The 12,019-nt window shown below is 34.1% G+C and overlaps 1 pseudogene; it reads right to left on the bottom strand.

Annotated features, from left to right (window-relative positions):
• The window catches only part of LOC149556108 (protein LURP-one-related 11-like), a 43,891-nt pseudogene that overhangs the window by 9,924 nt on the left and 21,948 nt on the right, over positions 1 to 12,019 (bottom strand).

Raw genomic sequence — 12,019 nt, 5'->3', positions numbered from 1 at the left:
AGCTCTTTGGGTACACCATAGCGGGTAAAAATTTCTTCATACAGAAATTCAACTTTTTCATCACAAGCATGCTTCATAGCCTTAACTTCAACCCATTTTGTTAGGTAATTAGTGCACACAAGAATATAGGATTTCCCATTAGATGGAGGATCAATTGGACCAATGAAGTCCATGCCCCATTTATTAAATGGTGTTAACACCATCTAAGGATTAAGAGGCATTTCATCTATTCTTATTGGTCAGCCCATTCTTTGACACTTGTCACACTTTCATATATAGTTGACTACATCCTTGTGAAGTGTAGGCCAATAATAACTAGCTGTCAAGATTTTGAAAGCTATTCTTTTTGTTGTAAAGTGTCCTCTACATGGTTCATTATGACATGCATGTAGAATGTCATATGTCTCATCCTCTCTCACACATCTTCTCATAACTTGATCAGTTCCAATGTAAAACAAGAGATTATTTATCCAAGAGAAATGAAAACTTTTCTCTACAAGTAGCTTCCTTTCCTTGTAAGAAAAATGTGCTGGTATTTTATTGGTTGAAATGTAGTTAGCAATGTCTCCATACCATGGAGTTTGCACAAAATATGAAATAAATGCTCATCTGGAAATGCATCATCTACCAAAGTGGTGTCAGTATCATCATGATGGATTCTTGACAAATAATTAGCTACAACATTGGCTTTTCTAGGCTTATCAACAATAGTTATATCAAATTCTTGCAACAATAGTAACCATCTTGCTAACCTACCTGTTACAGCAGGTTTGTTCATGAGATATTTAATTGTTGCATGATCAGTATGAACAAATATGGAATATCCACTTATGTAATGCTAAAATTTTTTGAGGTCATAAACTACTGCTACCAATTCTTTTTTAGTCACAGTGTAGTTTAGCTCTGGTCCATGAAGGCTTTTGCTTATGTAATATATTGCATTTTCAAGATTTTTGGATTGTTGTGCTAGGACTGCACCTATAGCAGAGTCAGAGGCATCTTTATATATATGAAAAGGTAAATCTCAATCAGGGCCTTGTAAAACTAGGGCTATAGTCAAAAGTTTCTTAAGCTACAGGAAGGCTTCATCACATTCGGATGTCCAACTAAATTCAGCTTCTTTTGTGAGTAACTTATACAAGGGACTAGCTATTTTGCTAAAATCTTTTATGAAAAGTCTGTAATATCCAACATGACCTAGAAAGGATCTTACATCTTTTGATTTTGTAGGTACAAACAATGTTTGAATTACCTCTATCTTAGTTGGATCCACTTGTATGCCTACAGCTGATATAAAATGACCAAGTACCATGTCTTCCTGCATGAGCATGAAACACTTTTCACTATTAAGTGCCAAATTATGTTCTTGACATCTTACCAAAACCTTTTCAAGATTCATCATTGCTTCCTCAAAAGTGACTCCAAATGTTGTGAAGTCATCCATGTAGATTTCCATACAATCATGTGATATGTCAGCAAAGATGCTAATGACAACTTGTTGGAATGTTGCAGGAGCATTACATAGACCAAATGGTAAAATAGAGTATGAAAAAGTACCCCATGGACATGTAAATGTGGTTTTTTCTTCATCTTTAGGAGCAATACTGATTTGGTTATAACCACTATACCCATCTAGAAAAGAAAAATACTTCTTTCTAGCTAAAGTATCTAGAACTTGGTCTATAAATGGTAAAAGAAAGTGATCCTTTTTGGTAGCTTTGTTTAACTCTCTATAATCTACACAAATTCTCTATTTTCCTCCCTTTTTAGGCACTATGACCGGGGGTGACACCCATCTACTATCAAATATAGGATAAATAAATCCAGCATCAAGCAATTTTTGCAATTTAGTTTTAACTATCTCTCTAAGGCTTGGATTTATCCTTCTCTTAGGTTGACAGAGTGGTAAATAACCTTCATTGATGTATATCCTATGGGTGCATAGTGTAGGACTCAACCCTTTCATATCACTATAGTCCCATGCAAAGGCTTTTTCATGCCTTTGAAGTAATTCTTTTAACTGTTCCATCTATGTGGGTGATAATTTGGGGTTAACATGGAGATTATGACCTTTAGTCAATTCAATAGTAGTGGTGGACTCTATCATAGGAGCTTCAGAGATTGGACTTGCTTCTAATTCACAAGGTAGAGTGGATAAAGAATATTAGGTTCTTTGAGAAAAATACAATTCTTATCACATTCTTCATATGTGATTAATTCCAGCATAGAACTTTCAAATACATCTTTTCTACCACACAACTATTGGTGAGGATACTCTGAAGTACTGAATCTTCCTCTTGTAGTTTTAGAAAAGACTATCTATGCAACATCATGAGTTGTACTATAGAATTTAATTCTTCTTCTTCATCCCCTAAATCTAGCCAAATAGATGTGCTCAAATCTGGTAATGGTTGGGCTGGAAGATATAAATCAAATTTACTTGTTTCTTAGCCATTTGATATGGTCATATTCCCTGATTTGCAACTTATATTTGCATCATCTGTGGTTAACCATGGTCGACCTAGGATGATAGGGTAACCAGATAGATTAACTTTGGGGAATAAAATCATGAAGTCTTCAAGATATTCTAGAGAATCTAAGGTTACAACTATGTTTTCTATCATCCCATCAGGGGTGATAGTAAAACTATCTGCAAGTTGCAAAATTCTTGGGTTAACCCTTAATCCTTCTATTTGCAACTTCTTCATAGTATCCTTGGTCATGACATTTATAACAACTCCAAGATATATTAAAGGATTTTTAACACATTGACCATTTTTACTGACATTCACTACTAGACTTCCTAGATCAGAATATTTTGGTGTGATCAATTTCCCTAACATGATGTTAGCCAATTGTCCCACAACATGGACTGTGGTGAGGTCCTTTTTCTTTCTTTCAAGCTTTTTCTGGAAAGCATCCCTAATGGTTTTTCCATAAACTAGAACATCTTTAATGGCTTGAAATAGTGGTATTTGGACTTGAATGTTTTTCAATTGATCAATAATATCAAAAGGTTGTTCCTCTGTTTGTTCAGGTTTCTTTTGTATAAGCTTTTCTGGAAAAGAAGGTTCTACTTTTGGTTGAGCTTGGGTTGACATGGTAACATTGGTTGGGTCAACTATTTTTGCAACTAAGGGTTCTAATGCTGCAAGAGAGTCTTTTATTTCAGTTATAAGAGGTAGTTTAGGCATTGGTAAAGTTGTACCAGATCTCATATGTATATCAGCAACATTCAGAGTGTAAGCAAGATATTGTTGAGCATTAGCACTATACATGGGTTGTTGTGGCTATTGGCTATTTGGGTTTGGCTAAGGTTATACATGTAACTGTGTCTACTTTTAAGGTCCAAGATTTGTAGGTGGTGGCATTAGAGTAGGTTGTTGAACTAGAGGTGGTAATTGTGGAGTACCAGTATTTTGGTTAGGCCTTTGTTGAGATCCCCTCCATGGGCTTGTAGACTACGAATTCCCTTGGGGTGGTTTCCATTGATTCTACTAGTTTTTCTAGTAGTTCTATTAGTTCTTCTATTGGTTACTCTATTGGTTAGGCCAAGGTGGTTGGGAATTCTGAGGCCATTAGGATTGTTGCTAGTTGTTTTCCCCAGCATTGTTCCAATTAGGTTGATATTGTGGAGGACCTTGGGGATTACAATTTTTCCATTGATTGCCATATGAATTTGAATTTTGCAAAGGGTCCTGAGGCATACCTTGATGTTGGGCCCATGGTTAGCTTTGAGCAACAACAAAAAATACTTGCTCATCATCTCCATCTATCTTGAAGTACTTAGTTAGAAGATGATGGTTCTCCATGCTTGCAACCAGTTTACATTGGCAATCCTTCTTCTGCTTTCGGCAATGAGTGTAGTATTCAACTAGTTGTAACTTAGCTTCTGCTTACTTCTTCTTTGTAGTCATCATGTCAAGTTGATTTGAAGAATTCAAAGATAACTATATGAAATACTGCATAATATATATGATACTAGGAAAAGATGGCATAGTATCTACCCATATGTTTAACATAGGTCCACAAATGTTTTGACAAAAATAGAACAGAGTATCAACAAAGTGTTTAAAAACTATCATGAAATAAAGGCAATATTTTGCCTCATCAGTATCTTGTGCCAACACTCTAGTGGGACCCTCCAAGCTAGCTAGTGAAGGGATGTATGTTGCACTATACAAGTCTCCTAAAGATGAAGCATTAGACAATAATCTAAAATGTTGATGAGACATAAAATATTGGCCAACCTCATCACTCAATATAGATCTGATAGTTATGAAAATCTCTCCAACTCCCTAAATCACCCCCTGTAACTGGGTGCTACACATGGCCTCATCATCTGAGGGACTTAATATAGGGGAAATAGTAGGTGTCTTCTCTCTAATAATCAACTTATGTGTCTGTGGTGGATGACCCGATAGCCTATCAACTAGTCTACCATGCCCCTATCCTAAATTCCTTAGTAAATTAGTGTAGTTCACCACCGTACCTAAGCAAACCTTGGCATAATTTTTTTGTCCAAAATAAAGTGGAATTTGGTTGTTCTTTGGATAACAACCATGAGCAGAAAGGAAGCATGGGTATACCATTGCAGCCATCTGTGGATCTATACACTTAAGGGGAGAATACCCCTTCACAACCTTTTGTGCAACATAATGAGGGAAACATTCCCTCTTCAAGACATCTTTGGAAACTAAGCCCTATACCTACAATAGTGAAAGACTTGAAGAGACCTATCATCGCTTACTATCAATGACAATCTATATAGTTTGTGCAAAATATGGAGCAGCACCATGAATCTCTTCTTGAATATATGTAAGGCTATGTAAGATGATCTAGCATGTACTACTATATATAATAGAGCATGCACCACTAGCTAGGGATTCCCAAAGTCTCAAAATCTCCTAGTCAATGTGATCATAGAGCTCATGAAGTGGGATAGGTTGCTGATCTGGATAGACAGATTGCTTCTTGGAGGGGATAGGTTACTGCTCGAGGGGGGGGATACGATGCTACTCGGGGGGATAAGAGGCTACTAATCTATCATGTGTCAATGTAGGTAGTATGTGTATAATGTGTAAACCTTAGATTTAAATTTAAATATGAAATTTAATAAACTTGAAATTTATTACGATGACATTTAAGAAACTAGAAATTGTAACATGAAATTATACATGAGTGTAAATATGAAATGAACATATAATATGTGCACATTAATCAAAATTAATTTTAAATATTGAAGTGAGTGCCTAAACATGTATCAAATTTACTTTTAATATATATAAGTCCTAAAACATAAATGAACATACACATGTATGAAATTTATTTTTAAACATTCAAAATGAGTATGTGTGTATGTCCTAAACATGAAATGGAGATATATTGCACATGTGTGTTTTACTTCCTAAACTTCAAATTTGAATGTTGTGTGTGCATATATAAGTCATATACATATGTACAAAGGTACTCTTAAGTCCCAGACATAAATTGAACATGTATTGATATCATGTGTACATGCACATGCATAAAGGGGTGCTAATATGATGTCTTAATTAGGGATAACTTAAAATGATGACTTACTTCCAGGAAGAATATAAATCAAACATATGAAATCTAGAATCTATCTTAAGAGGATTAAAACTTTAAGTTGAAATAAATATCATGTGCATGTGCGACAACTTCATAATTGTTGATTAAGTCAATTTATATCATGTGTGTCTGACAACTTCATAACTGTTGATTAAGTATAGAGTCTAGATCACATGGGTGGACTAGGACACATAAATAGGTTATATAGAACTAGATCATAATAAATTAAGGGGTCCTACTATAAATGTCTTAAACATGGGTCCTAGTTTAGGATGTTCATTTGAAGCCTAGAGAGGAGAATCTATAAGATCTAATGTATTGAAATTAAAAAATATTATGTATGTTTATATATATATATATATATATATATATATATATATATATATATATATATATATATATTTGAGATTAATATATTAAAAGTTAATGTGTGTACATTAAAAATTAAAAAGTATACATATCCACAATATACATACATACATATTTGTATATATATAATGCATATATACATATATGTGTATATACATGTACATATGTATGTTTGTGTATATATGTATATATATGCATATATATACACATATATGTATATATATGCATATATATACACATATATGTATATATACATATACATAACAATCTTATAAGTTATGCAATGATAAACCAAGAAATCAGACATAATATTTGAAGCAAGCATTATCTGTGCAATGATCTCTCCAGAGGTACTCAATATTTGTCATGATGCCTTGCACAATAACCCTTCCATTTGGTAATCATAACTCTTCACTTGTCTACTTCCATCTACAAAAATGTTATCCATAGGTTTATTTAAAAATCCCAAAGACTTTGTAAGCCAAAATGTGGGCTTAGTCGATTACTCTCTGAATAGGGTAAAAATGGATCTTTAGCAATGCTTATGACATTCACCACTATTCATTTATTATTTTAGAGTTGATATGGAATAAGTAATAGAAATTATTGAAATTTGATAAGATAAGATACATACCTCGAAATAGCACCAATCTAGAATTACCTATTTTATGATGGTTTTGTATAATTTTTAGAAAATGTGCAACCTACTCCTGACTAGAAATGTTGAGATTGAGAAAGTCCAAAAAAAAATTATCCTTCTGAGGATAGGTCAACCTTGATCTAGTTGGTGGGGAACAATCTTACCCAAGGCACAATTGTGCCCCAAAAAGTTGACCTTGACCTGCCCTACTCTAATGAAAATTATATTCGTGGATCTCAAAAGTGTGTCAAAAAGGGTATCCAAATATGTACTTTGATCTTTGAAATAGCACCTGCATATATCTAAAAATGGGGTTTTGGGGTGGTTATATAGGATTTTTTCTTATGTAAACCCCCATTTTGGTGATTTCCACCTCCACAAGTAGCCAAATGTTAGAGAATGTGTGTGTGTGTGTGTGTGTGTGTGTGTGTGTGTGTGTGTGTGTGTGTGTGTGTGTGTGTGTGTGTGTTGAATGTGTAATGCCAAGATCTAATCTACTAGATTAAAACCCTAACATGAATATGTATGAGAAAGCAATAGATAGACTTGAGTAAGATAAGAAAGCATACTAAGCCCCCAAGTCTAAAGTACTCCTACCAAACTCATAATCTATAATTTCTACCCCATGATTATATCTTTGAATGTTTGAATATTGATAATGGTGGATCAAGTAAGATTGGATCTCTCTCCCTCCAAATAGATGTTCACAATAGTGTGTTAATAAAATGCTTGATATCCACAATATCTTGATCCTCTATATCATTCTCTTGCAATCTTGTATCTTAATAATGTCATCTTGTTATCTCTTGATTCTTGTTGTCTCCTTCTAGTTCTAGTTGTAGATAGATGCAAATGAGAATCTTTATATAGAGGCTTCAAGGTGAGACGTGTAGAATAATGTGAGGACCCATTATTCAAATTTCACCTCAAATTATGGTCCAATCAAAATAAACAGCAAAGGAGGGAAAATAAATAAATTAACCTCAAATTTAAACCCTTCCGCATTTGAATCTAAAAGCCTGACATTGATTTCAGGGCCCTCCCAGACCAAAATTTGAAAAGGGGGTTCAAATCCTAAAGAAGGTCAAGGATGACCTCAACCTTGGCCTAGGTCAGGAATGACCTTGACCCTACCCTAGGTTGGGGTTGACTTGGTCAAACTTTCCCTAGGTAAGGGTTGACCTAGGGTTCAAATTTCAACTAGAGAAAAAAATAGAAGGTCCTAAGGGTGCCCAAAAACCTAGAAATGATATTAGAATAGAACTAAATGTTAGGGATAAGCACAAAATCCTATAATGCATATAATGAAGGCTAGGAGGACCTATGACTAAGTCCTACATAGAAAATAGAGGAGCAAAATTGAGGAGAATCTTTAAGAACCTAACCTTAATTTCACCTAGAACAAAGGAATCAAGTGTAGAATGTGTCCTAAATGCAAATATATCATGATAAATGTACCAAAAGAGGGCACTAAACCTACCAAGATGGAAGTTCTTCCATTTTAAGATGATACACTCTCCATCTTCTTTGAATGCTTCCCATTTTTTCCTAAAACTCCATTTTTGATGATAAATCAAAACAAAAAAATTTAGAGCCCATCGAAGATGATTAATTTGATGGGAATAATATGTTAGTTGACATTTTGAACCCTAATTTTGAGCTTCAAAATCCAGTCTTCCTGATGCCTTTTTCTTGGTTTTCTTTTTTTCTCCTCTAATCAATATTGAAAAGTGCTTTGTGAAGTCTTGTTTTATAAAGGCAATGTTCAGATTAATTGTCATAACAATGAACCAAAGGACACATGTGCCAAAGTGAAAGATCAAGTGAATAGTTTCAAATGGTACAAAGTGTTTTTGAAATACTTTGTACCCATTGAACTAATTATAAATAGTTCAAAACTATGTGAGATCCATTCTAGAGACTCAGATTTAATGATTCAAAAGTTAGATATGGTTTTTGGGTCAGCTGGTTCATAGATTCAATACTATATCTATGCATCCAAATAGTTTGGTAATCAGAATGGCTCTCTTTAATGGAAACCCCATTTCTAGTTTGGTGACACTTTTATGAACACTGGGCTACTATCGAGGAACATCAAACCATAGTTTGGGACCTTGGCAAACAAAAGGGCTATGTAAAGAAATTAATGCCTTGGAAAATTATTCAATAAAAAGAAAAAGATGAACTTCAAAATGCAAAAGTGTTACACAACATTGATATATGACATATGCATCTATATGACAATGGCTTGGCCAATAAAAGCATTATGAAAGTCTTCATGTGATGGAAATAAGTATTTGAGCCATCATAGAACACAAGGGACTCAACCTATAGTCACCTCTGAAGAGTACTATTCTTGCAGTATTATTCTAAGCAACTAAAGGAGACCCCTAAATATGACATGCAAGAAGTAATCATTGAACTCTATTATGAGCAGGCTTATTGTTCATCCCTCCATCAGACATGTTAGAATATCTATGATAGGAAAGAGATGGAATTTACCCTTAGCCCAAAGAAAATCCATGTGGTGTCCATTTGTATTGAATCCTAATTTCTACAAGCTTATACCATATTGGGTCATAATTTATGTTGCAAAGTTGTTTCACAAAAGACCCTAGTGTTAGGAAGTTGAATCAGTAGTGGTCAAGAGTGAAGCCATGTTTTATGATGTTAGTTGTGTCATTGGTGCAAGTGCATCTAAAGCATAAATAAATGTAACAAACTATATGACTGAATGTTGATGTGATTAAAAATTTAGAATCATGTATATCAAGTCAAGTTTGACTCACTCCAAGGCAGCACATTAGATGTTTGATAATGTGCCAGCATAGAAATGTAGTATAAAGGAGCTCAAAATGACGGCAGCTTGATGGTTTGACCAAGTTGGTGCCACACGTGACCACATAGTGAAGCAATATTATCATTAAGTTGAACCTGATATGCAAAAGCATGGACAATGCATGTGAACTATTTAATATAATGCTCGAATCTAGCAAACCCATAGAGAAGTTTCACAAACTAGACTATTGCACATATTGTCCATATTTAGGCCAAGCATTTTTGCTCATGTAATCACCTCACACATCCATGAAGGTGTCTTCAAAAGATGGCATGGAACAGTCAAATGCCAATTTGATGGAGTCAATAAACACATGCAATGCTCCCCTTCATACTGAGCTTGCAAACTAATACTCTTAGATTCATTGACACCTACCTGATATGTGAACAATCGAGATGTATTGAGGCATACTTCTACATATTCTATGATAATGTCAACCTCCAGAATTGTGGACTAAGTTGTGGTCTAAGTTCAAATGAAAAGAATAGGAGCTTTTATCAATGTTATTTATCTCTCGGTCCTAGAGACAAATAAATATTCTTGTGACATGGTGTATGAAGGAATGGGTTTTTTTTTAAGCCATAAAAGAGCTTGATTAGTAATTAAAAATTGCAATATTTTTCTGGAAGGATCCGTGCATAATTTCCCACTACCAAATCATATGCCACCTATCAACATATTTTAGGGGTCCTGTGTTCGCAATATTATAAACAATATTGATAATGTTTTAAACGTATGTGTAAAAAGAGGAGGAAAAGAAAGTCATTCCCAATTATCAGTTATCCAAACTGAATGGAAACTGACAAGAATCAAAGATAAATATGTGAGAGAAAGGGGGTAAGGGGTTCTAGTGTTCAGGCTCCTTTTTCTAAGACTTTGTGCTATAGGAGAGGGGGGTTTTCTCAATTATAGATTTGGTGCTACAGGAGAGAATGAAGTTCCACTTTTCTAGAGAGTGTTGGCTTGGGAAAGAGGGGAATAGTTTTATATCATCTTTTTTTATTCATGTACTTGCAATTTCTTTTTGAATGTATAAAGTTGAACATGGTTTTGGAGTATTGTTATTCTAATTTGAAGTGTTGTTTTGGAGAGATTGAAACTATGTACTCATTTGGATATTACATGATTATTGTGTTGATTGTGTTATATCATCAAAATTTGATCTGCTTATTTATCAAATTAGTTCAAAAACTATAATTACATTTCTAGTTTTGTTCCTCAAGTTCATGGCATGGTGAGGAATCGTATGTCTTTACTTTGGTTATTTAGTGTTCTTATGAAGTAATGTCTATTTTCCCCTATCCAAGAATAGTGAGGATAACCTTCACTTTCAAGTTAAAAGCATTTCTTAATCACATTCTTTGCATATATAATCAGGGAGCTATACATTGTAAAATTCAGAGGGCACTTGGAAAATCCAATGACAAAGAAACCCAACTATTGGTATCTTTTTCTGTCTTCATTATTGGGAAAATAAATGTTATTTTGGAATTTTTGTGTGAAGATGAATATGTTTACCAACATATTTTTGGTAACTTTTTTGGGGAACTAGGAAAAAAGATCAGTATTCATAATTATTTCCTCAATTTTATGATTATCTATCTGTGCAAGAGATTGGCAACTCCGTGTAAAGACCATGCAGACTATAAAAGTCATGACAAGAGCTAGGCCAAATCCTTCTCTCATGGAACTTTATCAGATGGATGATAAATTGTTGCCTGAATTCATGGATAGCTATAAAAAAAAGTGTCTCTTGAGTTGTCAGGAACAACATAAGCATGGAAGAGGGCTCCACACCTTGGCTATTGTGGAAAAGTCTTTGTGTGAGATTTAAAAGAGTGGTCAAGTTGAAAGAAGAGTTTATGGTTGATGATGAAGAACCTACATTCATGACCATCTCTCACATCTACTCAGTCTTTGATGATCAAATCTACCCCCAAGAAGCTTTGGATAAAGAGGAAATTTTTCTGAAAACTTTATTGTCTTCTGATATAGAAAGTTTTGGAAAAGATGATAGTTGTCTTACTTTGGAGCATTTTAGTGGTGAAGAATCATAGAATAGTGTTTAGTTAGAAGCTAAAATTATGGTCTATGATGGAAGTGTAAATAAAGAGGTTTCTCTAGGCATAAAGATTCATGACCAGCCCATGGATGAATCTTTTCATTTTAGGAATGAATCTTGCAAATAGAAAATGCCTCTCAATAAATTTTCTTTACATGCTGAAAATTTGTTTGAGGTAAGAAATTTTGAAGTAAAATTTTAGTCTATGTCAACCATAGTGCAAATGTTGAACAATACTTTGCCTTCAAAAGAGGAAGAAATTATGTCCAAATTTCTATCATCTCTCAAACCAAAGAAATTCCTACAAATTGGTTCAGTTGTGGAATCATCCATGATTTTTAATCTCAATCAGTAGCAAAAGGGAAGTCAACAACTAGTTGAACAACAAGAGAAGCATGTGCAAGAATAACCTCATGTTATAGAGAGACAGATGATAAGTGATAATAAAGAGGTGAATACTTGTGACTTTTAGATTATATTTTCACCAAATGAAAAATTCTATTCCATTTCAAACAAG

The sequence above is a fragment of the Cupressus sempervirens genome, chromosome 5 (assembly GCF_028749045.1).
Source record: "Cupressus sempervirens isolate cs-2001-9-10 chromosome 5, ASM2874904v1, whole genome shotgun sequence".
In the NCBI taxonomy this organism is placed as follows: Eukaryota; Viridiplantae; Streptophyta; class Pinopsida; order Cupressales; family Cupressaceae; genus Cupressus; species Cupressus sempervirens.
This window is presented reverse-complemented; position numbering and strand designations above follow the sequence as displayed.